We start from the raw sequence: 25,263 nt of genomic DNA on the forward strand, positions 1-25,263 counted from the left end.
CTGAGTGCGCTTAACTACGGAGTTTCCTCCACAGTTAAACCCAAAGCTTGCAACCCCATTTGCAAAACCTTCACCAAGTGTTGTGCCTTATGAACCATACATTAGAAAGCCCCTTAAGCTCATCAATTGATAAGTAGGAGATGATTTCCACAGCTAGTCAAATTGTGATGTGAATATCAGGATTTAACTGTGTGATTTTGAGTCAAACTCGATGACCCATGTTTCATGAGTAGTGATTCAACATGAATCCATCTCTCATGACAATAGATGGAACACTTAGCACTCATTGGATCTAGGAAATCTTTCTGAGGTAAGGACCTTCCTATTTAAAACTAACCATGCAAAAATCCTGCCTTAGGCAAACAAGCTTTATTCCAACATAATGTTGTAGGAAGGGATTCCTTTGTGCTCATCTGGAGAGACCTGAGTGATTTGTACCCCTCCTTCAAGTTGTATTCCTCGCTCTTGCTTCCATCCCACATCAATTTGTACTTACCAAAATTGGAAGTTACTTTCTTGTTCAACAAGATTCTTTTTAGATCTTCTACTTCCTTAAGTGGGAGGTTCATGTTCTTAAAATCCTTCCATTTCCAACCTTTTCCTCCATCCTCAAAAGTCACATAATCTTTACTCCTTTTCCCCATCTAGCTTCAATTGTCAACTTTGATTGGGCTAAATTGTCATCCTTTTCCATAGCACAATATCCTACCTAAGAGTCTTCCCAAAAGAGAGCTTCTTCCCCCATCCCTGGGTTTCAAGTTAGTCTATCCTGCATGGAGGATCTACAATCCATCATAAAGTTCCAAATTCTCGATCCTCTAGGTGGTGATTTCTCCTTAAATATGCTGTTTGGATCAGAATTGCTCAGATATTTCTTTATTAGGATCTTTGCCCACTTGAGGTGTGGATTCCGAAACATTCTCCATACTAGTTTAGCTCCTAAAGCTTTACCTTGGACTTTGATGTCCCTGATCCCTACACCTCCCTTGTCTTTTTGTCAAAATACCTTGTCCCAAGCTAATAGGGAAATATTTTTCTTTTCCCTTGTTCCCTGCCAAAAGAAAGTTCTAAGGAGTCTATTGATTTCTTCCCTATTTTTCCCAAGAGATCAATAGAAGATGATTGATAAATAGGTTGTATTGAAAGGACAAATTGTATCATCGTTGCTATACCTGCAGAAGAGAGCCATTTTCCATTCCAGGAATCCATTTTTCTTTTGATATTTTATGTTATTTGGTCCCATAATTTTGTCGAACATGCCTTTTTGTCTGAAGGTAGACCCAGGTATACAAGGTAAATTTCCTCTTTTGAAATTCAAAATTTGGCATATTTGCTGCTCTAGATTAGGATGGGTATTAAAGAAGATGTCTGACTTCTTGATGTTAATCTCTTGACCTAAAGCATTGGTATATTGACTTAATATTGTTTTATATGAAATTGCCTCCTTTACGGTTGTTTGTCCATATAACATAGTGTCATCAACAAACTGTTGGGGGGTTGTCAGATCTAGATCACTAGTAATCCTTATTCCTTGAATAGTTTTCTCATACCTAGCATTATTTATTAATCTTCCTAATGTTTCTGCCATTAAGATGAAAAGAAAACAGGATATTGGATCCCCCTATCTAAGTCCCTTGCTTATTCCAAAAAAGCCTTTGGGTGATCCATTTACCAATATTGATAATTTAGGGGAGGAAATGCATTCAAAGATCAAATTCACCTATTGTTTTGTGAACCTAAAAGCTTCGAGGCATTTCCTCAAAAATCCCCAATCCACTCTATCACATGCCTTCTTAATATCTAGCTTAATTAACATACTAGGCTCTTTGTTGTTTTGAACGGTATGTATGGCCTCTTGGGCAATAATTACTCCATCAAAGATAAATCTGCCCTGTACAAATCCTATTTGTTCCTCGCTAACCAGATTTCGAGGAAGCTTTTGTATTCTCATTGCAATAAAATATTTTATAGAGAGCATTGCAAAGAGCTATAGGACGAAAATCATTAAAGGTCTTTGATTTCTCCTTTTTCGGGATAAAGGTGATAAATGTATTATTCACCTCCCTGAGGAGTTTTCCCAAATTTTGTACTTCTAAAGCCTGTGTTACTTCCACCCCTATGAAGTTCCAACATTTTTGAGAGAAACAAGCCAAAAACCCATCTGACTCTGGAGATTTATCTGGATTTATTTGCTTAAGAGTCAAACTAACTTCCTCAAAGGTAAATTTTTCCAACTGTGCTTTATTTTGTTCTTTGGATATTATCTTTGGAATGTTCTTAATGACGCTTTCTTATACCCCTAGGTTCTATTTACCATTATTATTGAAGATTTCTTCAAAGTCTTTTACTGCCTCTTTTGCAATATCGTCGGGTTCCTCCAATTTTACCCCATCCTTATTTTGAATGGAAGTGACTCTATTAGCTATTCTACGTTGTTTTGTACTGTTGTGAAAGAATTGTGTTTCTATCTTTTGCATATGGCCATGTTTCTCTTGATTTTTGCCTCCAAAGCAATTCCTCTTTAGTTAAGATGTCTTCATAATCCTTCATTAGGTACTTCTGCCTTCATTAGGTACTTCTGTCTTTCATCACCTCCTTATTTAGATTCTCCAGTTCTTCTTCCAATCCTTCCTTGTTTTCAAAGATATTCCCAAACTGTTCAGAATTCCACACTTTGAGCCTTTGCTTAATAACTTTTAGTTTGTTAACCACTTGGTAAAGTTTAGACCCAAATAACTCAATTTTGTTCCACCATTTCTCTATCATCTTTAGAAAGCCCTCATCGTTAAACCACATTTGTTCAAATTTGAAAGTACAATTGTCTGGCTTTTTATCCTCTATGATGCATAATTCAACTAGGTAGTGATCTGAACTTGAGATGGGTTTCACTTCTAATTCTAGAATAAAGGGTAGTTCTGTCATATGCCCATTTAAAAGAAATCTGTCCAGTTTCTCTGCAATAAAGTTGAATCATTTTCTCCTATTATTCCTAGTGTAGCTATCTCTACAAGTAGCAATATCTATTAGTCCATTTCTGTTAATCCACTCGTTTAAGTCTACTACTGCTTTAGGGAGGTTCTAAGTTCCGCCCATTTTTCTAATTCCTTAGTTATAGTACTGAAATCCCCTCCTATGATTGAATCTCTCCTTTATAAATGGTTAATTTTTCTTCAATCTCTTTCCAGACTCTAGTTTTTTCCATATTTGACTATGGCCATACACATTAAAAATCATAAAGCTCAACTTCATTTGAGAACTTCTTACTAAGCCACAACTCCAATTTTAATGATCTTCTAAAGATGTTATAGTCAAAAACCCCGGGTCCCATATGATAACTGAACCTCTTGAGGCTCCCCTTGTTGGAGATCCCCATATCTCCCTAAATCCTAGCTTCTTTTTTAAACCCTCTAAATCATTCCTATCTAGCTTCATTTCTTGTAATAAAATGAGTTCTGATTTTGTTTTTGATATGCAGCGTTTTAAGACCCGCTACTTGTTACGGATGTTTAAACCTCTAACATTACAAGTTAGGACATTCATGGCAACTTGGGAAGGATCTTTCTCTTCCTTGCATTAAAGATATTGGTTAATTTGGATTGACCATGAGCACATCCATCTTTCATTCTCAATTCTTGCAAGGATTTTCTTCCCCTCCTTTTATTTGTTTTTGCACAATTGAGGTTATTCTTACTTGGTTGATTCATGGCTATCCCCATTTGTTTCTGATCATTTAGTTCCTAATCATCTAGTTCTGCTATCAGTTGTTCCACTACCACTTTCTCCATCGGATCATCACCTTCCAGAATTTCCTTGATCAACAATTCCTTTTGTCTCAGTATTTTTTCCTCATCACAAATTTCATCCAAAAATTCATTCATTAGTTCATTAACTACAAACTCACATAAATGCTCAGAAATGATCCTAACCTGTTCCTCCACTCTAGCTTGGTTATCAGGTTCCTCCATTTGAAGGGCTTGGTGGACATAACGTGTCATCTTGGATATCTGTCATTATCTAGGTTATCCCCTCCTCTGTAATCCTTTTCCTCTCTCCTTTGACTTGTTTCAATATTGGAGCCTCTTTCTTCCTTATTAAGTATCATTGCTATGTCTTCCGAAGGCTTATCCCTTTTGGATTCCCTAACCACTATCTTAATGGTTTCTAACCCCACGTTTTCGCCAAGATCTTGCTTGTAACTTTCCTCAGCCCTTATTTTGTCTATAGCTATCTATAACTCCGGCTGGGCTGAAATGGGGGCATTCATCATGAATCCTAAAGCCTCCCCTCCCTAATCTGCAAAGATAATTGTTCCCCGTATAACTGAGGGGAGTGAGAGAGCAACTTCTCTTATTTCTCCCTCTTCCAAATCATCCCCTACAGGGGATTCCACAATGTCAAAGCCTCCCTTTTCGTTATTAAGGATAATCTATGTGTCCGGAGGAGGATAACGAAAAGAAGAGCTTCAATTTAAGATTGGAGAAGTTGATGCAAGGTCCTCTATGAAAGATCCTTCCACGAATCTCAGTTCAATCATGAGTGATCTTCCCTTATGTAGATCTTTAAAGGCTTAGGTTTACAGATGTTGGCATCCATACTGACTATGATAATTGGATTGGAGAATCTTAATTCAGTTTCTAAAAAACCTACATATTTCCCTATCTTGTTACCTATCAATTTAAGAGTCTATTATGTTAGTGGTTCAATAGGGAGATTAGGCAAACTAATAACACAATCTATCATGAAGGAGCCTAGGTTGTTTGGGTTAAAGAAAGGCTGTCAATCAAGGACTCTAAAAGACTTTGTTTTTAAACTAAGGCATTTTTTTTTTTAAAATCTTTTTCCAAACTGGAGCTACAACAATCTATATAACTAAAATTATTTTCCAAGATAGATACTTCTAAAATCTTACCATAAGATTCTTTCAACCATCTCACACTAGATTCTACCTCGGTACCTATTCTTGTCCATCTTGCACAGAATTTGTACTTCTGGCATTGTTGCTGGGTATATTCCACTTCATAACCTCAAAGATCTAGAGTGAGGAATTCCTCCCTGTTAGTCACCTCTAGACTAGGGACGACCGCTTCTTTTTGGCTTGTTGGGATTTCCTTCCTAGCCTGTTTGGCTATGGGATCTTATTTGATATTAGGCAAGGGCAATCTCAGAACTGGATCTTTCAGTGGAATGAAAGGATTAGGATCCAAACAATGTCTAGATAGGGTCAATCCCAATCTTCTTGTGGATGGCAGTTTTGACCTACGTGAGTTCTGAGGATAAGGGTGGGAAGGAATTCGATTTTTTGGGTGATTTAGCATTGCTTTTTGTCATCTGGATCATTTAGATTTTATAGTAATCCAACCCTCATCATCAAATTCCTTCTTTGCTGGTTCAGAAACCAAGGAACCAAATCTGGAATCGATTTGCAGTAAAAGGGGAGGGCATATTTTGTGCGCCAAAAGATAAAACATTGTCTATCATTTTTTTCTCTGGCCACCCGGTTCGCATAGATTGAACAAAACGCAGAGATCCTAGGATTCATTTTCGCCTTCACTAATTATCAAAGAATTTGATACTTATTTCCATACCAAGTTAATTCTAAGCCCTTACTATTCTGATTAAATAACATTATTTTTAGGGCAAACAAAAGGATTTTACACAACGTGAGAAGAGAAGTTCATATCTATGGGATCTTGGCTCAGATTTTAAAAAATGTTACTGTTCAGACATAAATACTAATCCCAGATTAGAAAAACATCAATTTAATGGCTTAAATTTTTTAATTCAAAGTAGTTAGAAATAAGAATGCGTGCCCGAATTATTTTTGCACAAACTGCAGGCACAAACCTTTAAGAGTGCGCTCTGATTTTGTTTCAAGATGGATTTCCTAGTTAGAAACTGCACATAACAGTAACCCCCGTACGGGATCAGTTTGCCTCTTCCCCACTCAGAAATGAGGTTTTGTTTCAGATTGAATTCACAATGAGTGAAAATGAAACACTTTGCCTCCAGTAATTGCAGAAATGGAGATTTTTCTGGCGCCTCTTATACCTTTGTCCGCTGCCAATATTTATTTGCTTCTGATTATTCCGCCCTGGATATTAATTGGCTCCTTTGTGCAAATTGATTGGCTGATTGGATGTGTTAATGATCCTTCACTGCTTAATTCGCTAAACGGGCCCTAAATTTTATAGATATCTTCTCACAGCAAATGTTAATCGCCACGCTTACAGTTTGCCTTCTCTAGACGCGTTCGTGCTTTTTGAATAATACCTTGTCCTGCCACGTAGGTCCAAGTATTGTTGTTTAATGTTGAAAATAATCAGTCCAGGAGTTTTCCCTCATGCCCAGAGACGGAATAAAATATCAATCCACAGATTTTAAGGTGAATGCCGTCTAGAGGATTTCGTAGTTCGGTTACTCGTTCTCCTTCCTTCCTTTCTAGTTCTCTCTACCCTCAAGAAGGAATGAACGCTGACTGGGAACTCTATCCGTTGTTGATGCTGTACTTGCCCAAGTTATTATTATCGCAGACTGGAATGTTTATATTTGCTGATTGGACTCCGTCGTTCGGTGAGTTGAACATAAGGTGTCAACAGTGATTCCTAATGCATATGAGTTTTTATAATTGCTATAACTTGCTGAGTGTGATTTGACTTATCTCAGCTTTTCTTCGTTCTACCCTCGCCTTCCATATTCCTCCCGCGGTTGTTTCTCACAATTATCTCTGGAAATGTGCGTCCAATGCCAAAGAAGGCTTCCATTCTTTGCGAGAATCGTGATGGAATTCGCTTCAATCTTTTTTTTTTAATAAGTGAGAATCGTGATGGAATTCGCTTCAAGCTTTTTAATAAGTAAATTATTGTTTATAAAGAAGATGGACACAGAAATTTTTTCCAGATATTAGATAATATTCAAGTTTGATTTGAAAAAAAAATGTTATATTTAGTTTTAAAAGAAGATGAGAAAGATTGGCACAGATAATTTATTTTTATTATTAGTTCCTACACGAGATTATAGTTTTTGTCCTATTTATATTATTTATTTTTTTTCAAAAATCTGAAAACATTATCAAATGTTAAATGTCTGTCAATATTATCATTAAAATATATATTTTTCACTAAACAAGAGCCCACAATGCATTGGTAAATTCATCAAGGAGGTCTTAGGTTCGAATCTACTTGCGATTAATACATAATAATAATTAATCTTAATAATAATAATAAATAACCTAAGCTTCTACCGTTTATCTATCAAAAAAATTGTATATATATATATTTCACACTTAAATGCTATTTTTTAATTTTATTGGTTATTACTATTTTTGCTAGTGGTTTAAACATTTTTAAAAATCTATTGAAATTCTTTTATTGCTATGTGAAAGGAAAGTGCTTTGGCATTTAATTTGGCCTTAGTGGTTGCATTATATTCATTAAACTTCCGTCATATATGCATTTTATTGAGCAACCATATATGCATTATTATTGTGCATTGCATTTCATGCCCTAACTCGTGATTAAAACTTATTGTTTTTATGAGTTTAAATTTATCATTTTGAAATTTAATTATAAAATGCATAGTTAGATGCAAGTTTTTTAACTTCATAGTTTTTATTAAATATTTTTTGATGATATGATTTGGTGAATAGTTTTGTCTTACATGCACAAGATTGAAGTTAAATATTTTTATTTGTAAGTTAGTTTAGATGTTTATACTTTCAATATTCTATTTTTAAGAATTAATTTTTTTCATTCAACTAAAATATTTTTTTTAATATTATCTATACTTATATTATATAATATTTTAAGAAACACTATTATATATTATTATTATTAAAATATTTATATTTTCATATTATAATTTATTTATAATAGTATATATGATACATATGAATAGAATTTAACTATATAAGATTTGTGCTGATTAAAATATTATATATACTATGATAAAAAATTTATTTTAACATTAGATTTATATTTCATACTTGCTTTCTAGAATACTCACGAAGCTTTGGTGTTCTTTTGGGTTGGGTTGGAGATAAGTAAAACCAATGTAGTTGTTTTTCTCCATTTTCTCCATTATATTCTATGGCTCATTCTGCCTTATGGCTTTCTTGCCTTTTATATTATTTGAAATTTTTTTGTTCATATCACATCAATATTGGATTTGTATTGTATTGCAACAGCCTTATATATTTTTATAAAGGGTTTGTATTTGTTGCAGAGATTCCATTCTGAAGAACACATCAAAATAGAGTTATACAGAGTTCATATTCTTCAAGTAATGAAAACCCCAAGTCAGAGTGGTATGTTATGCACTCCTTGGATAAAAATGGTGTTCAACATTATAGTTTAGCAGAGGATGTCTACTCTCATTATGAAATTGATATTACATAGTTTTTGTTATTGTATGGAAGACTCCAAACATCTTCATTCTTCTTCTTTCCGTAATTTTCTATGTTCTGGGCATTTTTATATTTGTAGTAACTAACTTTCAATTTGTGCTACTAGTCAATGTGAAGCTCCTCCTTGGCCACGTATCCATTCTCCTCCTTAGCCAGGTACATATTCTTTGGCATCTCTTTTTAAAGGAAATATTTTTTAAAGATAGGGCTTTTTTTCCACAATGATTATTCTAGTGTTTGGCCGATCTTATAGTAAATTTCATAATTTCTTTCTACTATTTAATTAATCTTTTTTTGCCTTCAAATTTTTAGATTGATTGTTACATGTGAAATTTTGAGGGACAAATTGGTGTATTCAAATATCTTTTCTCTAAAAGATCAAAACATGGTTTAGTAAGAAAAAAGGTCTGATGGATTAAGCAAGAGTTGAGTAAGAGTCATGGTCACGAATAGGAAATTTTTCCACATGCTACATCAACTTTTGTTGCATGCCCTAGGACAAAAATGCTTCAAGAATATGGATGCAAAGATGAAGATGAGAATGGAAGTGATGGAAAGTTGATTAAAAATGAAAGCCCTTATTCTTAGGTCTAGTTTGAATAGTTCATCTTTCCACCTAGTCATCATAAAGGCCTTCTGATTAAGAAATAAATTGAAGAAGTTATTGAAAGAAATGATGCAAAGGTTGAGAGTTCTTTAGAAAATATTTGAGTTTGGAAGATGTGAAAGTAGATGATCTCGTTAGCCAAATTGGCAGTCTAGGGAGCATTTAAATAATGCAGAAGATATTTTCAAAGGCGCAAAGATTTTTTCAGTTCTCATACAATATTATGATACGGAGCTCATTTGAAACCCTCCATCAAGGTATAGAAAATGTTAGAGGCACTGATTTTTTTCGACAAAGTTAGATACATGTCTCTGAACAAATAAGTTTTTTGTAGCCGTGTAATCTAAGTGTTTTAACATAATGTAGAAAAATCTTTGTAGACTCCATGAAAGACATTGAGTAAATCTTTTTTAGTAACCCCAATAGAACCAAATACCTTCACAGTGCCAATCATTTTCTTGTGGATTTCAGAAATAACTTAAACACGAAAGGAGATAAGTATTAAACATCTATAAAAATCCATATTTTTAAGGCTCAAATTGTTGTCTATGAAATGCATCTTCTTATGATGTGGCATTTTTGCATGAGAAGAGGAATTTTTGAGAGCAAGAATGATGAGACTTGCATATTTATTTGAAAGTTGTGAAGAACTATAATATTGTGGATTCTAGCCATGCCAATAGTGTTGCCAGTTATGATCACTCTGATGCCTCGATTATTAATGGTGGGGGAGGCTTTTGGATTGTTAGGATTGTCTCCTGCTCTTGTAACTATATTTGATATTCCTCCTAGTCTGTTATCATGATTTCTCTAAATCTTGCCTCATTGTTTGGAAACAATTGGCCCTTACAATAGCTAGAATACTGGTATTTCATGCAATGTACTATGCAATGATTTCTGGAACATTTAGAATACTCGGATAAATAAATCTTGAGCTATATTATTTATATTAGACTATGATTCAAAGAACTTGGTTTGTCAGACACAATGTTACATTTTATTTCATTATTATCATCAATCTTCCTCAACATATACAGCACCACCCATAATAATTTTTCAAAAGATTTTTTTTCAGCATTATTCAATTCGCAATAATCATATTGCCCATTCAACTTGATAATTGTTTTGTGAAATAGTCAAAACATTCCTTTCAAAATATTTTCCTTTTTAATAAATAGTACTTGCTAAAATAATTTGTCACATACCCTTTAAGTTATTTTTGTTTTACACACACAATAACTTTTCTTTTTTAACAAACTCTTACTATTTTATTACAATGGGTGATGTAAGTTATTTTTGTTTTACACGCACAATAACTTCTTCTTCTTGTTTACAAACTCTTACTATTTTATTGCAATGGGTAATGTACTATCTAGTCTTGTCTTCTCACTGACTCATAGTATTTGTTTAGTAATAATGAATTTCCTTGGCTATAGCTGATAAATAGTTAGTTTTGGTTACATTTTTCAGGTCATCGCAATAGTGTATGTTTTAGTGTAGTTAACTGGCTATATGACCTTAATTGAAAGCATTTAATATTTCTTTTTTATGTTTATTTCAAAAAATTGTTCATTTATGTTGAAATAATTGTTCATGGTGTTTCTTCTTTTTCTATTCTTTCCACAATGATTTTCAAGTAGATATTAATTTTTTAAAGGTTTGTAGCCTCATGTTTAGATGTTAACAATGCCTTCAAAAATATTATATAAAAGTCCCTCATTTTATTTATTTTATCTGAGCACAAGCAACAATAATGGTCTTAACTATTTTTTGTCTAATTGTTTTGGGATTTACCAATACACTACTAAAAAAAATTTGCTCTTCATTTTAGGAAACATATGGAGGTGTTTTAATGCATTTCTTTACTATTTTCCCTCTTGACAAATGGAGAATATTGTTGCTAATATCCTTAAAATATTATGGCCTACATTGCATATTCCTTTCAATATTGTTGATTTTATTTCAAATAAAAAATTCAGATTTCTTCCAAGTTCAAACATTATAATAAATGTTGTTTATTTATTGGATTCTATTTTGCAATGAAATATTAATTTTGCTTAACAGACAAATATAATTATTATTATTTTGCACACAACATAACTTGCCTTTTCTATTCAACATTAATTTCTCCAAAAATTTCAACTACGAATATATATTGAAATTAGTATATACAATTATTTTATTATTGTCTATCTTAAAATAAATTTATTTACAATAACTAGTATTAATTTTGTTGCCATAAAATTGTTTTCAAGAAATGCTTTGGATCTTATCCACACTATATATTTGTACATTATGTTCTAATTACATACTTACGAATTAATATTTTAAAACACATATATGATTAATACAAAATTTGACAAATCAATCACTAAAACAATCATCTATTTTTTCACCAAAAGGCAGGGACTCTAGCTCTTGCAAAGCCCTTGTTTTCAAATTAGAATTGAAATGATTATTATTTGTTAATTAAGTTTTATTATTTTAAAAAATTCAAATCAATTTATAAATTTCTCAAATAAACATGCAAACTAAAAGTTTCATGGATTCTAGTCGAAATCAACTCAACTTAGCTCCTTCAAAATCGGAAACTATGAAGAGAATCTTTAATGTATGCACAATAATCACACATATACCTTTTAAACTATTATTTTTGTTCCAACAAAAGTGGAATTCAATGATATAGTTATAAGTTTTAAACTATTAGTAGTACTTTCTTATGGAAATTTGTTGTCAGTTCCCAAAAAAAGTCCTATAACACCAAAAGAATTCAACCAGTCATATCTTTAATAAATTATTTGTTTAATATATTATTTTAATTTAAAAAATCTTAACTTTAGAAAAAATTTAATTACTTTAAAATACTTAGTTCTCATTCGTTCAAAATAGTTCATTAATTGTGGACACGTCAATACAATAGTATCTTGCCTAGCCTGCAGCAAGTACAATAACTTAAATGTGTGGCAAGTAAAAGAGATTTATGGGAAATGGAAAGCATTGTACGCACTTCATAATAGATGTAGATATTAAATTTTGGTATGTGAAATTATTCAAGTTTATTTAGTCTTTTGATGTTTCCCATTGTACTTTATTGATGTGACTTTTAGATTAATATCATTTCTATTTCAAAGTGAAAAGAATTAATTATGATATCTCATCAAGTGAAATGGGACACTTTTTGTTGAAGCAATTGATATATCTTATAGATTACCTAAGAAGAATTGAATATATAGAAATAAGTATATGGTCAAGTGATAATTTGAACAAGAAGACTTGGATGAACAAAACATCATGGACTACTAAATGAAATATATATTTAAATGTGTGTCTTATAGATAACAAAGAGGTAATAGCTTTTGTTTTAAGTAAATTTAACAAGTATTATTAGGGTAAAGTGCTTGGGAGAAGAAAAAAATACTATACTAAGGAGTTCAATCTCATTTGTAATCTTTCTTAACAAGTGTAATTAAAGATTTGTATCTCATGGAGAGCCAAAAAAATTATTGTTTGATTAAGAACTCACTCTCATCAAGACTCACACAAAAATTGCATCCCAATAGAGATCAAACTGATTTAACATAGGTTTGTTTCCTCTCGCTCTATATTTTCATAGTGGGCAATAATGATGGGAGCAAATTTACATTATGAAGCGCCCACCATCAGTTGTAAAACTTGTGCAAGAGGAGCCCAATAATCCCATTATTTGAGATCTAGCTCCCGTGGGAGGCACGACACCGACATTGAAGATGGTAAGTTGTCCAAGGATGGTTGTGTTGTCTTAGACACAATTATGGTCAAGAGGAATCAAGCAAAGATCTAGAGCAGTGATCTAGCTAAGTCATGGAAACAAGTCCAACAGGGTGTCTATCAATGGGAGGTGGATGTTGAGGTAGTATCAAAGGGTGCACAAATATGGGAGGGAAGGGTTGTCAGAGTTCCTCGTGTTGTGGTTGATCACATCATCCCTTCCACAAACAACAATTTGTTTGGTTGGTTCTCTTTTTTACCAACCATTGACATGGTTAGAAAGTGGGTCTCTTAGAGATGGAAGCTTAAAGAAAGTGCTGCAGCTAATGCAATGTTTGAGGCCTTATTTTTATTTAAATTTATGATAGCAAAGGATGTGACTTATGTGTATCTAATTCACAAACTTATGAAAAACATCTCCTTTTTCTTTGTCAATGGAAATTAGGCTTCAACCCTTCGGTTGATTTAAGTTGAACAACACCTATGTGGGTTCAAATGTCAAATCTCCCACTCAAATTTTGTGAGGAACAAATATTTAATGAGATTAGCAACACATTCAATAACTATACATTTCAATGAATGATGTTACCAAAGTGAAGTCCAAATTAGTTTTTGTGTTAATGTTGTCATTAGTAAACTCTGCCTAATTTTATTAATTTGCAATCTAAACTGGGGAAGTGGACACTTGCATTAGTATAATAGAATGCCACAGGTTCTTATCAAAGGTGTAACAGAATTGCATCATGTGATTTTCGAATACAAGGCCCCTAAACAGGAGCAGCAAAACATAAAGGGGATATTTACCTCCCCTCTAAGGGTTAGTGCATTGTTAGAGGGTGTGAGGTTAGGTTATGATATTGATGAATATCCCTTCGTAGATGGGCTTCTTGAGCTACTACAAATCCTCAAGAAATATAAGAAATGAATCTAGCAAGTTCTTTAGATTAGGCTACTCTAATATAAGTTAATCAAGGGAAGATTCTAACAAGTTCTTTAGACTAGACCAATGCTTTAGAGGAGGGAGAAATACCTTTCCCCAAATAAAGATTACATATGTCTCCTCTAAGGATGACAATAATTCACATAAACCATTTCTCGCCCCCCACTAATGAGCAAGAAATTCTTATTACAAAGATTGTCTACTAGTACAATGATGGGCATTAATGGATGTATGATCCACAAAAATAAATATAAAAGCAAGATTATGAATATCAACACTGACAAAAAGGTTGGTCAATGTCACAGTGTGTCACAAGGCAAGTGGAGACTAACAAGGAAATTGTCAATGGTAGGTAGAGGACCCTATATTGTGCAACAAGAATGAAGCAATGAGGTTTCTTTCAAAGAACATAAGAAATTTGAATGGTGCCTAAAAATAATTGGCCCTTACAAATTGTATTCTAGAAAATGATATTGATATTTTTCTCCTTTGGGAGGTAAAGATGATAGAGTCCTCTTTTAGCACCCTTGTGAGGGTTTTGTGTGAATTAGATCACAACTTTGTATAAATAGAATCCAGTAGTACCTCTAGTGGTATTATTATCATGTAGTATTCAAAAAGTGTTAAAGGGGCTTTGATATTTTATAATCAAATTGTTTTGGTTACCATGTTTAACTCTAAAGGCTTGGTTTGGTACATGGTTAATGTTTATGCACCCAACTCATGCACTGATATTATAAAGGTGTGGAACGAGATTACATTTCTTACATTAAAACTTGCACCTCTGATTAGATCTTTTCAAGTGACATGAACTTCCCACTGTGCCCCTCAAAAATGATGGAAACCTTAAAGAGTATATAGATAATATTGTGGACTTATCAAAATACATTAGCAAGATAAGTTTGGTTGATATTGATTTTATGTTATATTTGTTCCTCTAGTCTAATCATAAGAATGGTTTTTCCTTAAATAGCATTTGAACATAATTCACTCTTGTTGGACTAGAAAAATAAGATACAGAATGGATGTAGTCCGTTTTTCTACAAAAGCATGCAAAACACTCATTGTGATTTACATTCTTGTAAGAAAAAGTGGTAGGACTCACAAGTGATAGAAACCCTTATACTTTTTTTATTAAAAAATTAAATATTATAAGAAAGGTAAAGGGATGGAATGTTATCACATTTGGGAACATCTTTGAGGAAAAAAAAAATAGCATGAAGTTGACTTATATCTAGTAGAAAATGGCGAGAAGTGGCCCCTTAGTAACTACACATTTAGTATAGGAAGCCTTGAGGGCTAACTGGAAAAGCATTCTACAGAGGGAGTAAATATTTTGGAAACAAAAGGTCTAGAGTCTAATTGTTAAAAAGGGGACAAAACCTCAACCATTTTTCATTACTTAGCTTTACCCATAAGCAAACAAACACCATTCTTAGCCTTAGAGATGAACATTATGGGGTTATTATGGATTATTTGAAGCTAGATCTCCTAGCTTCAAATTTATTATGTAAGGCCTTCGACAACAATATAAATACTATTAACACTACTTTAGAAGAAAATTTGATGGATTACCTTTAAGGAGTTATTTCTAGCACTAACAATGCATAACTCACGAGAAGAATCATAATGAAGGAAGTGAAGAGTAATACCTTTTCTATAAATTATTTGAAGACCCAAAAACTAGATGGTTTTTATTGCTTTATTTCAGGAATTCTAAGATAAAGTGGATCCTGATATGATTATGATCACTGTACATCTTTAGAACATACAATTTTCTAAAATAATTGAATTTATCTTTCATTTCCTTGATTCCTATAATCTAGGAATTATTTGATCTCCATGATTTTATGTCTGTAAGCCTTTGTAATATGGTCTATAAAACCTTATTTAAAGTCTCTATCAATAAGATTAAACCATTACTTGACAACCTTATTAGTCACAACCAAAATGGCTTTGTCCTTGAGAGAAAATTTCTCGATGCATCTATTGTTACTCGTGAAGTCTTCCACTCCATGCAAAAATGCAGGTTTCCAATGATGGATCTCATAGTGGACATATATAATTCTTATAATAGAGTCAAATGGGATTTCCTCATCAAAGTGCTTGAAATATTTTCTTTTGATTAGAACATGATTATTTTGATGAAGGAATGTGTAATCATTGTCAATTATATGTCATAGTTAATATTGTCCCTAAAGGTTGTTTTTTGGGCTATGAGAGATATCAGGTTGGCAGGGGGTGGGGTAGGGTGGGTGGGTGGGGCATCTATCCCCTTACCTATTTATCATGTTGGCAAAGAGTTTAGGAGAAAATTTATATGTATGATAAGTGAGAAGAAACTTCTCGAGGTGTTCCTTACTTCTACCCTACCCATGTGGTCCTACAATAGCTTGTAGATGGGCTCAAAGCTAGAATATGAAAATGCCAAGTGCCTATAAGGGAACCCTATTTACCTCCTTACACTCTTTAGAATCTTTAATAATTGGCCTGATAAACTAGATATAATTCAGAGAAGCTTCCTTTGGGCTGGAATGGAAGAGAAAAAGCAAATGGATTTAGTTAAATGGGACATAATTTTATGGATTTGGTTAAATGGGACTCTATTTTTTGGCAAAAATCTATACGAGGTCTGGATGTTCCTTGGGAATCTCTCATCTCAATAAGTCCGTTATTGATAAGGTTGCTTGGAACCTTTCTAGACATAAAGAAAATTGGTGTAATAGCATGTCTAATAAAAAATTGAACTAGGAAAAGTCCACTATTTATTGAACATGAAACTAAGCTCTAAGATCAACTTATTATGGTGATGCATCACAATATTCTTAATGGGAACAATATCATCAAATATTGGTTCTAGTTATAAAACCATTGGGTCCTCTAGGAATAGAACAAAGAGTCAACTAACTATTTGCTCATACACTACACCTTTCCAAGTAATTTGTGGTAGATAGTACTACATTTGTTTGTAGATCAAATGGGTGATGAATATGGATGTTCAACAAGTTTCCTTTAATTAGGAAGGGATCTCCTTTGATTTTATGATTTCCTTCTTTTGCTTGTGATGGTCCCCCTCCCCCTCCTTTCCTTAGAAGCCAATGGCTATGAGGCAACTTATATGCACCTATAGCCAGTGTTAAATATTCAAAAGTCTTTTAGATTTTCCTTGAATAGTGGTGCATAGTGGTGCATATATGTTGCACGGTAGACGGTGTCATCCTTAGAATAGTAGGCTATCGGTGAATACCAAATGGACCCAAATGCATATGCCTACTTACCCCTGCTTGAGTATTATCGACCCTCCTCGGTTTCATTGCATGGTGAGCAAAAAGGCATGGGGACGACCCTACCCCTATTATTAGAAAGGATCTATAGGGGATAAGGGGGATAGTATGCATCTTTGTCTAAATGATGGGATGCAGGAGATGGCAACTCTAATCAATGTAGCTCTAGCTATAGCATCAAAACATGGCCCCGTCCCACACAGTTGGTCGATCATCAACAAAAGGACAATCCTCTTACCCCTTAGTATTCAAAAGGCAAAAGGTCTACTCCCTAACCAGTCCACTAATGCTATCGATGAGTTGAATGAGACAAAGGTCTTATTAGTTCCTGCCTCCGATAGGAAAACTATTGGAATCATTTAGTTCTAGAATTAATTATTTTGAACCAACAAAATTCAAGAACTAATACATATTTATAGATTTTTTTCTATAGTTTATTATTTTTTTAAAAAATTAATTTCAAAATATCTATTAATTTAAATGTCTATTGGCTCCTACCAATAAAGGCAATGAGGAAAATCAAATTTTAGAGAAAAAATTAGATAAAAATTAAAAAATCTTATGTGCTTTTACAGTTAATGTTCTTGTCCTTTTGGATTAAATGTGACAACTTGGCTTGTCCTTTTGCATTCATCTAGATTGTTCTCTGATTTTTCTTTTATCGAATTTTACTTCACCGCCTTATCTACTACAATGTCTTCATTACGAATTTGGTAATGAATTTGTAGGTTATCCAACCTCTATTTTGAAACAGAGCGCACAAACCATGAGTTGAAGTGAGGTTTTTTTTTAAGTTTGTTGGGTTATGAAGATTAGTAGGCTTGCTACATGAGGTAATTTTTTTAATGATTATGATTTTTGCAGGTATGTTTTCTAAGAGATTTCAAATTGAGGCTTTGTTCTCCTCTTTTCCTCTAAGCTTATGAAAGGAGATGATGCACCTAATTCATATATTCATATTCAAGGCATGCTATGTCAATTCAAACACCAACAATGAAGTTTCCATCGACTCATCTTGGTAGCCTGCATTTTTCATGTCCTTCTATTCTTATTTGTGCATTTTAGGTAGTTACTCAAATCTAAAATCTCGTGATTTGGCATGTGCAGTGAAGCATACCAGCTTATTCACGACTCTATGTTGACTGTGGAAACCACTACAAGGACTACCCTAAGATTAGAAATGGCCAAAACTTTGTCAACTTCATACATTTGATCCTTCATCTAATGATGGGCCTTCCAATAAGGAAAGAATATTTCATGCCATGCACTTCCACCTTTCTACTATTATTATTTTCTTTTCTTCCTCTGAAATTTGTCCCGTTCCCACTCCTTTGAAATTTCCCCTATTGTTACTCCTCCAATCCGCCTGATTCCTTCCATTACTACTATAATAGAAATTTCAAAAGAATTGATATTAGAAAAAAAATTACTATTTGTTTTTAATCACTTGTTTTTAATTACATATCTAATTTTCACAAACCCAGTACAAAATCTCCCTAAAAATCTCTTCAATTGTTTCTATATAATCATACAGAGCCCAATAAAAGTATTCAAGATTTTTGTGTGCCTTTGAATTGGTGTGCTAGGGTTGATTAAAGGCCCTAAAATAGAAGTGGCATAGTAAAACATATTTTCTCTTTGGAAAGCATGCACCAAAAAACAAACAAATTTAATACCAAAGTAGATAAGGCAGGGTGTTGTGTTTGTGGTAGAATTTAGTCTTGACAGAAAGTGATCCCGAAAAGATTACTGCCATAAATTGTTGCGGTCTTCATAGGGGTAATGATAGTGTCTTTACATAGATTTTTGTGGTTTCAAAAGGTACTCATACAATTTCTGCACACATTGATTTGCAAAACCCAGGGTCAAACACAATCTAAGAAACTGAGTTTTATCTTTGTCGTTTTCTTCACTCACTTCAATTCCAACTATTGATTGGAATCCATCCTCTCAGCATCTTCTACAACACTTTGCCAAACAAATAGAATTAAACATGACCTGTGATTTCCGCCTCCTAACTCATTAACAAAATGAAGAGGCTTATAATTGCAAAGATGAATTATATATATTGAACGAGGCAATGCTATTTTATTTCTTAGCTTGTTGATTTTCAGCAATTAAAATTCTTCGCCTATTATAGAATAGGGTAAAATAATTTAGCTTTAAAGTTGAGGCACACCATGAATATTATCCACTAAAATAGAAAGAATAAGTTAGTTATTAAGAGAACAACCTCAGACAACCCGTACCAAAACAGAGCATCTTATGAATAAATGAAGAAAATAATTTTAATGAGCGACATCTGCAATCTAAAGAATTGGGAATAAAAAGTTTAACATTTTCAAGTTCTTTTCAAAATGTGCATGCACCACCTGCTGCAAAAATCCAAAGTAGCATGAATTATATGTCAAATTTGGGCTTAAGCATAGACAACAAACACCATCATGGTATTGCTGAAATCATTTATGTGTGCTCTCTCCAGTGTTGAAATAGACCACTCTTTCTTTGCTCACGTGGTTTCTATTTTCAACACACGACACTACTTTTCTACATAGTTGTTTTCTTATAGGAGGTTTGCATTTGCATGTATGTAACATGTGAAAAGTGGAAGCACAAATAGGGTACGTAGACTATTTGACAAAATGCCTCCAGGTTTCAAGAAATGTGGACTTGTGGCCTCTGAATGAATGAATGAAATATTTTTAATGACATCCATTAGGTCATAAGTCTAAGGGACCCACATAAAACTCCTAGTCAGTCTTATGTGATTTCTCCAACCTGTCTCTTTTGTTGTGAATCCGCATAAGTAAAATGGCCCCCTTGAAGAGTCTTGGTCCTTATTCTTTGTGTTGGCTACGAATGTCTATGTATGTTGTACAATCTTTTATATAGTGCCACTCTATACAATCTCTCAGAAGCTGTTAACTTGGTTGTAGTTAACAAAATGACAAGCCATGTAGGACTGTAGCTAGCTCATCATATTCAACATTGAGCAAGAAACCAATAAATAACAGGTCAACTATAATGTCCCCTGACCGAGTATTTTAGAGCTTGAATTGAATGTTATCATTTTAGAGTATTTTGCCACTATTTGTTGCACTGATTCAAAGACCTAGGCAAATTTTGTAGTCTTTCTGTGTAACAATTTGAATGCAAAGTGTACAAGTTATGACAAGACAGGTGAAGCTTCTTACACAATGCCACACATCATACCCATAATGCATGTGTTAGTAGGGCTTGTATACAAAATTCTATATTTGTAAAGGTTAGAAAGGTAAGAAGCATAAACAATTTAAAATGTGAATAAGATATACTTGAATTATTAAAATTTAAAAACAAAAGTTAGAACAGTTATTGTTCTAGTTCTAACAATTACAAAGTCCAATAGTTAGAATGTTAATAAGTTTAACCTATGTCAACGTTTGCTATGCTTAAGTATAATTGAGGAAACTATTTTATTTATCAAATCCAATTAATCTTGTTGGTTCATTTTTTGATGTAGCTAGAGGGGAACTTAAATTACAACGGAGTCAAATAATATATAGCAATCTTCTTGTAAACTAGTTATGCAAAGAGTTTATTTTAATTGTTGCTATCTAAAATTAACTAGCTTGAATTCAAAAGTTTCTAAAGAAATAACTTTCATATAATTTTAAGTTAATCATTTTCTTTAAATTATTTTAAATAATAACAGTACAAATTATATTCTTGATTAATATTTCATAAATCAAAAAATATAAATTTGTATTTCTTAAAGCTTTGGTAAAATTTTATTTATGTTTAGAAAATATATTTTATATTAAAGATTTGCTTAATTGAAGATTTGATAGACATCAATAAATTTAAATTTATATATGCTATCATATTTATAATTAAAAAGACATGCCTCATTTTTTAATCTTTTTTCATCTATAACAACATACCTCATTTTTCAATGAACGATATCTTTAACATGAAAGGACATACCTCAAATTTATATAAATCTTTACTTATTTCTCTTTAATTTTCATGTTATTGGTTCTATTTTCTTCATCAAATTCAAAATGTGTAGATATCAATATTAATGTAATCTACCAAAGTTGATAAGACATCAAATAAATAGATATTTCTTATTTATAAATTTAAAATCTTTGCAAAATTTTAACTCAACCAAATAATAGATGTCAACTCTTAAATTGTATTGCATATCAAAATTAGATTCAAAGACATCAAAATAGTAGGTACACTAACATTTTATACATGGCAACATGAAAAATGTACTAACTACAAGGTTGACTCAATTTGAGTTTGCATTGAATTGCTAACTAAATTTTATTTTCAATATATCTAATTGCAAAACCATTTCCCTATAGGCAGGAACTTCGACACTTGTGTCCCTTGTCAAACAAGGCTCCTTGATGCCGGCCTTGACCACTTTATACACCCCTAAATAATAGAAAGTGCTTGGCAGGTTCCCTATAGACAATTATGATGGAAAATTACTCCACAACTAAACTAGGCAATTTTAAACAATAAGATCTTCCATGAAAAGGAATGTTTGTCGAATGTAGTATTTCGTATTTTCCAAAAGATGTTGTTAGTAAATTGTCCCTAAGAGGCCTTTTCCACACATTTGTCCCTTTCTTTGTGATTATGAAATTGCAAAGAATTGAGATTTCTAGGATTCCTTTGGACATTTTGACCCATTCATGGTGTGGTCCAAACTAAGCTGTGATGGTACAACAAATAAATCTTGGGATTGGTTTGATATGGGAGGAGTGATTAGAAATGACTTTGGGAAGTTTTTTGCAACCTATAGTGGTGCTTTGCATAGATATATAAACAAACAAGTAGAGGGAATGGGTCTTCCTAGGGGACTCAAGTTGCATTCTCCATTATAGTTAGAGAGCTTGCAATTGAAGAGTATTCCAAGCTTATCATTGATGTTTAAGAAGGGTTATCCAAGATCAAATATTTTTGAAGTTGTCCTAGGTGATGTTCACAAGTTCTTGGAGGGATTTGATTCCTTTTTTGTCAACCATGTTAATAAGGAGGGAAACTCAGCTACAAAATCTCTTACTACAAATCACTACAACTTGGAGGGATTGAGGTGTTAGTGGAACCCTTTTTATATCATATTTAATGATTAAACTTTCTTGAGTGGAGAGTGTTCAAAATCCAAGGGAGGTGTCATATAACACCCCATTTTAAAAATAAGCTTTATTTCTTTGTGGTTTAGGCTATTTGGTAACTCACAACCCTTACTAGTTAACTATTGATCAAGAGTGGGGAACAAATCAAAATATTTTTAATTTGAATACAGGATTGATTTTTAATTTTCCACAATGGTAAAAGTGTCATCCAAGAGGGCATTAATTATTATTAATGGGGTAGTATTTTTCCTAGGTAGCCCCTAGGTAATAGTGTTTGTTACATCAATCTTGAAAAAAGTGCTTCAATGTGATGAGATTATATTGTGCGATAAATAGGATGATGAAATTTTTATTTATCATTACCCCTTACATATGTAATCACCTAAAATTGGTTTAGTCAAATTAATTAGTCCTAAATCTTATGATAAAATCCTATGAAAGGTACCAAATAAAGGGAATATCAATCTTCATTATGTAATTGACCTCAAACCATCCAATTATATAAATAATCAACCAATTACTAATCAATGATCAATTATCAAAGGCATTTATTCATTATCAATCCTAGCTATTTAAGTTATAAAGAGACATAAATCACTTAAATAGTAGAAATTAATTATTTTTCCTATCAACCAACTCAAACACTAAAGGACAAACAACTTAATTTCCTGTAATGAGCTTTAAGGAACAAGATTGCTGATGACAACTTTGAATCTTGACTATTTGTTTCACTAGAAGGTTCTCAACCATTAAATTTGAATTCAAATTCAAAGCATTTCCCTCCAATTTTCAAATTTGGAAATCTACAAATCAACACCTAATCAAAGCATTTCATATGCTAATTTTTTACAAGTACATGCTATCCCAACAACTTTAGCATTCTTATCATAGCAACTACATAGTTCTTAGTATAATTTTGTCAATGTAAACTAATTATACCAAGTTCATTTAGATGCATTCATATTGTGATTGTCTATTCGATTATATTAAATATGTATTGTGAGAGAAATTATACTGATCAATTGAATACTCACAACTAGGAAGCAATGAGATGTTATTTATTGGTTATTTACTTTATTTGATTTATTTTGAGTCCTAACACTTGAAATTAATGTCTCATTAATGTGTTGTGTGCAACTTTACAAATAACAATTTCACACTCACATTTTTGATACCCATTGTAGGGCATAGCCCTGAATTTCCATCTCAATTTCTCATAAATTCTATGTTTTTCATGCTCTGTATGTAAATGTGAGCTTTATTTGAGAAAGAGGGTGACATTATATTTACTTTGGATCACATTCTATTTTCAATTCAAATTTATTTGCATTTAATTGATTAGGGTTCGCATTCAAGAAAGGAGTTGCATTTAGTTCAAATTGGGTCACACATGGGAAATTGAGTTACATTCAGTAAGTAATTTTATTTGCACAGGGTAGAATTTTGGAATAGATAATTAGTTTTATGTTTTTTATTGGCATTTGATGTTTTAAACTAACAATTTAGTTTTTTTGTCAGCTTAACATCATTTTAGTTAGGATTTTTGTTGAAGAAACTTACTCAAAACTATTAATAAATTATTTATATATTGTCTAAAGGAATGCAAACAAACCATGTGTTTCACTTAATCAATTTCTTAGGCACTTAATGAAGGTTCATTTGGTGTTTAACTCATCAATAGGGAAGTATTCTCTTGTCTATCAAGAAAATTAGAAAACTAAACTTGTTGAATTGAGCATTAGAAATGGATCTATTAAATGAACATGTGTCCATGATGTATTGGGGGGAATGTTAAAGTAGGAGAGTATTATATTTTCCTAGAAGGAAAATTAGTAATCCATAATTTAATCTTTCTTTGTCTCTTTTTCACATTCACCTAGTAGCGGGGCTACCATTGAGGAATAAATATCATGGGAATGGCCCAAGTGGGAACAAGCAAAGTTGACTATCCTGTTAGAATCTGAAAAGATTAATAACCCAGAAAACTAGTGCAAAGAGTAAATATCTAAACTATGAATGCAAATGATACAAAATCAAAATAGCATCATAGAGTTAGTCTCCAAGAGAGTAATGCAAATGCTAGAAGCAAAATAGCATTAAGAGGATGCAAAAACAAGAGATACAAATACAAGCCAGGTAGCATGCTTATATAGGCTAGGAAGAGGGAGGAGGTGGCAACACCAACCAATGAGGAGCAACCATCTATTGGACTAAAGATAGCAAAGTATCTTCCCAAGATAGCTAATGGATGCTCACATGTAGGAAGGTGACACCTCACAACCATTCACCTAATAAGACATGCTTTATTAACCTAAGCGAGATTATTAAAAGTGTAGGAAAAACCTATCAAAATAGGAAAAATAAAAAACTACACTAACACCCCCCCATAAGCGAAGCTTAGGTGAATGTAGAAATGGGTCTCGGCAAGTCAAGCCTGATGAGGTACCCATGTACATAAAATTCCCCCAAAAGAGAGAGAAAAGAGACTCCCCAAAGAAGATTAGGACTCCAAGTGAGAGGAAGAGGCCCCCCCAAAAGATGTAGCATCCCGCACCTCCAGCAAAGCTTGCAAATTTTGTCCGGTAGATCCACTTGCATCGAACAAGTTTTCTTCCCTTAGGAAAAAGGACAAGATCCCAAGTGTGGTTCCTCATCAAGGAACTATACTCTTCCTGCATAGCTATATCCCACTCAAAAATACCAGAAGCCTCATGAAAGGATTGTGGATTTGAGGCAGTAGCAATGAAGATATGTAGAGCATCCTGGAATTGTGAACGAGTCTGCTTGGTGTCTGATGGATCCCCAACCCAATCACCTGTAAAATGCAAGGTCTGTCTAGCCCAAAGTGGACCGAAAGATGGAGAATCTAGAGGAGAATCATCAACCTGTAAATGATGACTAGGAGAGGAAGGAGGTGAGTCCTCTGAATCACTCTCTGCATCAAAAGTGGAGGTAGAAGACTGCTCAAGTGAATCTGACCCATCATAAGATCTATCATGTATTCCAAGTGACTCCAATGTCAAAGTAGAAGGCAACCCTGTGACCATGCTTTGCTGGTTAAGCTGATGCAAGTAGTGGAAGTTAAGATGGCCAAACCACTCATGCCATAATCTGCTCACATCATTAAAATGAGTGAGTGAAACAGTCAAAGG

The 25,263-nt window shown here is 33.0% G+C and overlaps 1 protein-coding gene across 21 annotated transcripts in view; it reads right to left on the minus strand.

The window, feature by feature from the left end:
• CNX2 (cofactor of nitrate reductase and xanthine dehydrogenase 2) overlaps positions 1 to 6,832 on the minus strand; it is a 130,160-nt gene extending 123,328 nt beyond the window's left edge. For 6 of the 21 annotated variants that reach the window (XR_016362270.1, XR_016362269.1, XR_016362271.1 and 3 more), the window contains exon 1: positions 5,845 to 6,820. The gene's annotated coding sequence lies outside the window, so the exon portion shown is untranslated. Of the gene's footprint in view, positions 1 to 5,844 lie in introns of all 21 variants that reach the window. The other 15 variants (XM_089819971.1, XM_089819969.1, XM_089819973.1 and 12 more) reach the window with 7 other exon arrangements.
• Between the last annotated feature and the right edge of the window lie 18,431 nt (positions 6,833 to 25,263).

The sequence above is a fragment of the Cupressus sempervirens genome, chromosome 3 (genome assembly GCF_028749045.1).
Source record: "Cupressus sempervirens isolate cs-2001-9-10 chromosome 3, ASM2874904v1, whole genome shotgun sequence".
NCBI classification, from domain to species: domain Eukaryota; kingdom Viridiplantae; phylum Streptophyta; class Pinopsida; order Cupressales; family Cupressaceae; genus Cupressus; species Cupressus sempervirens.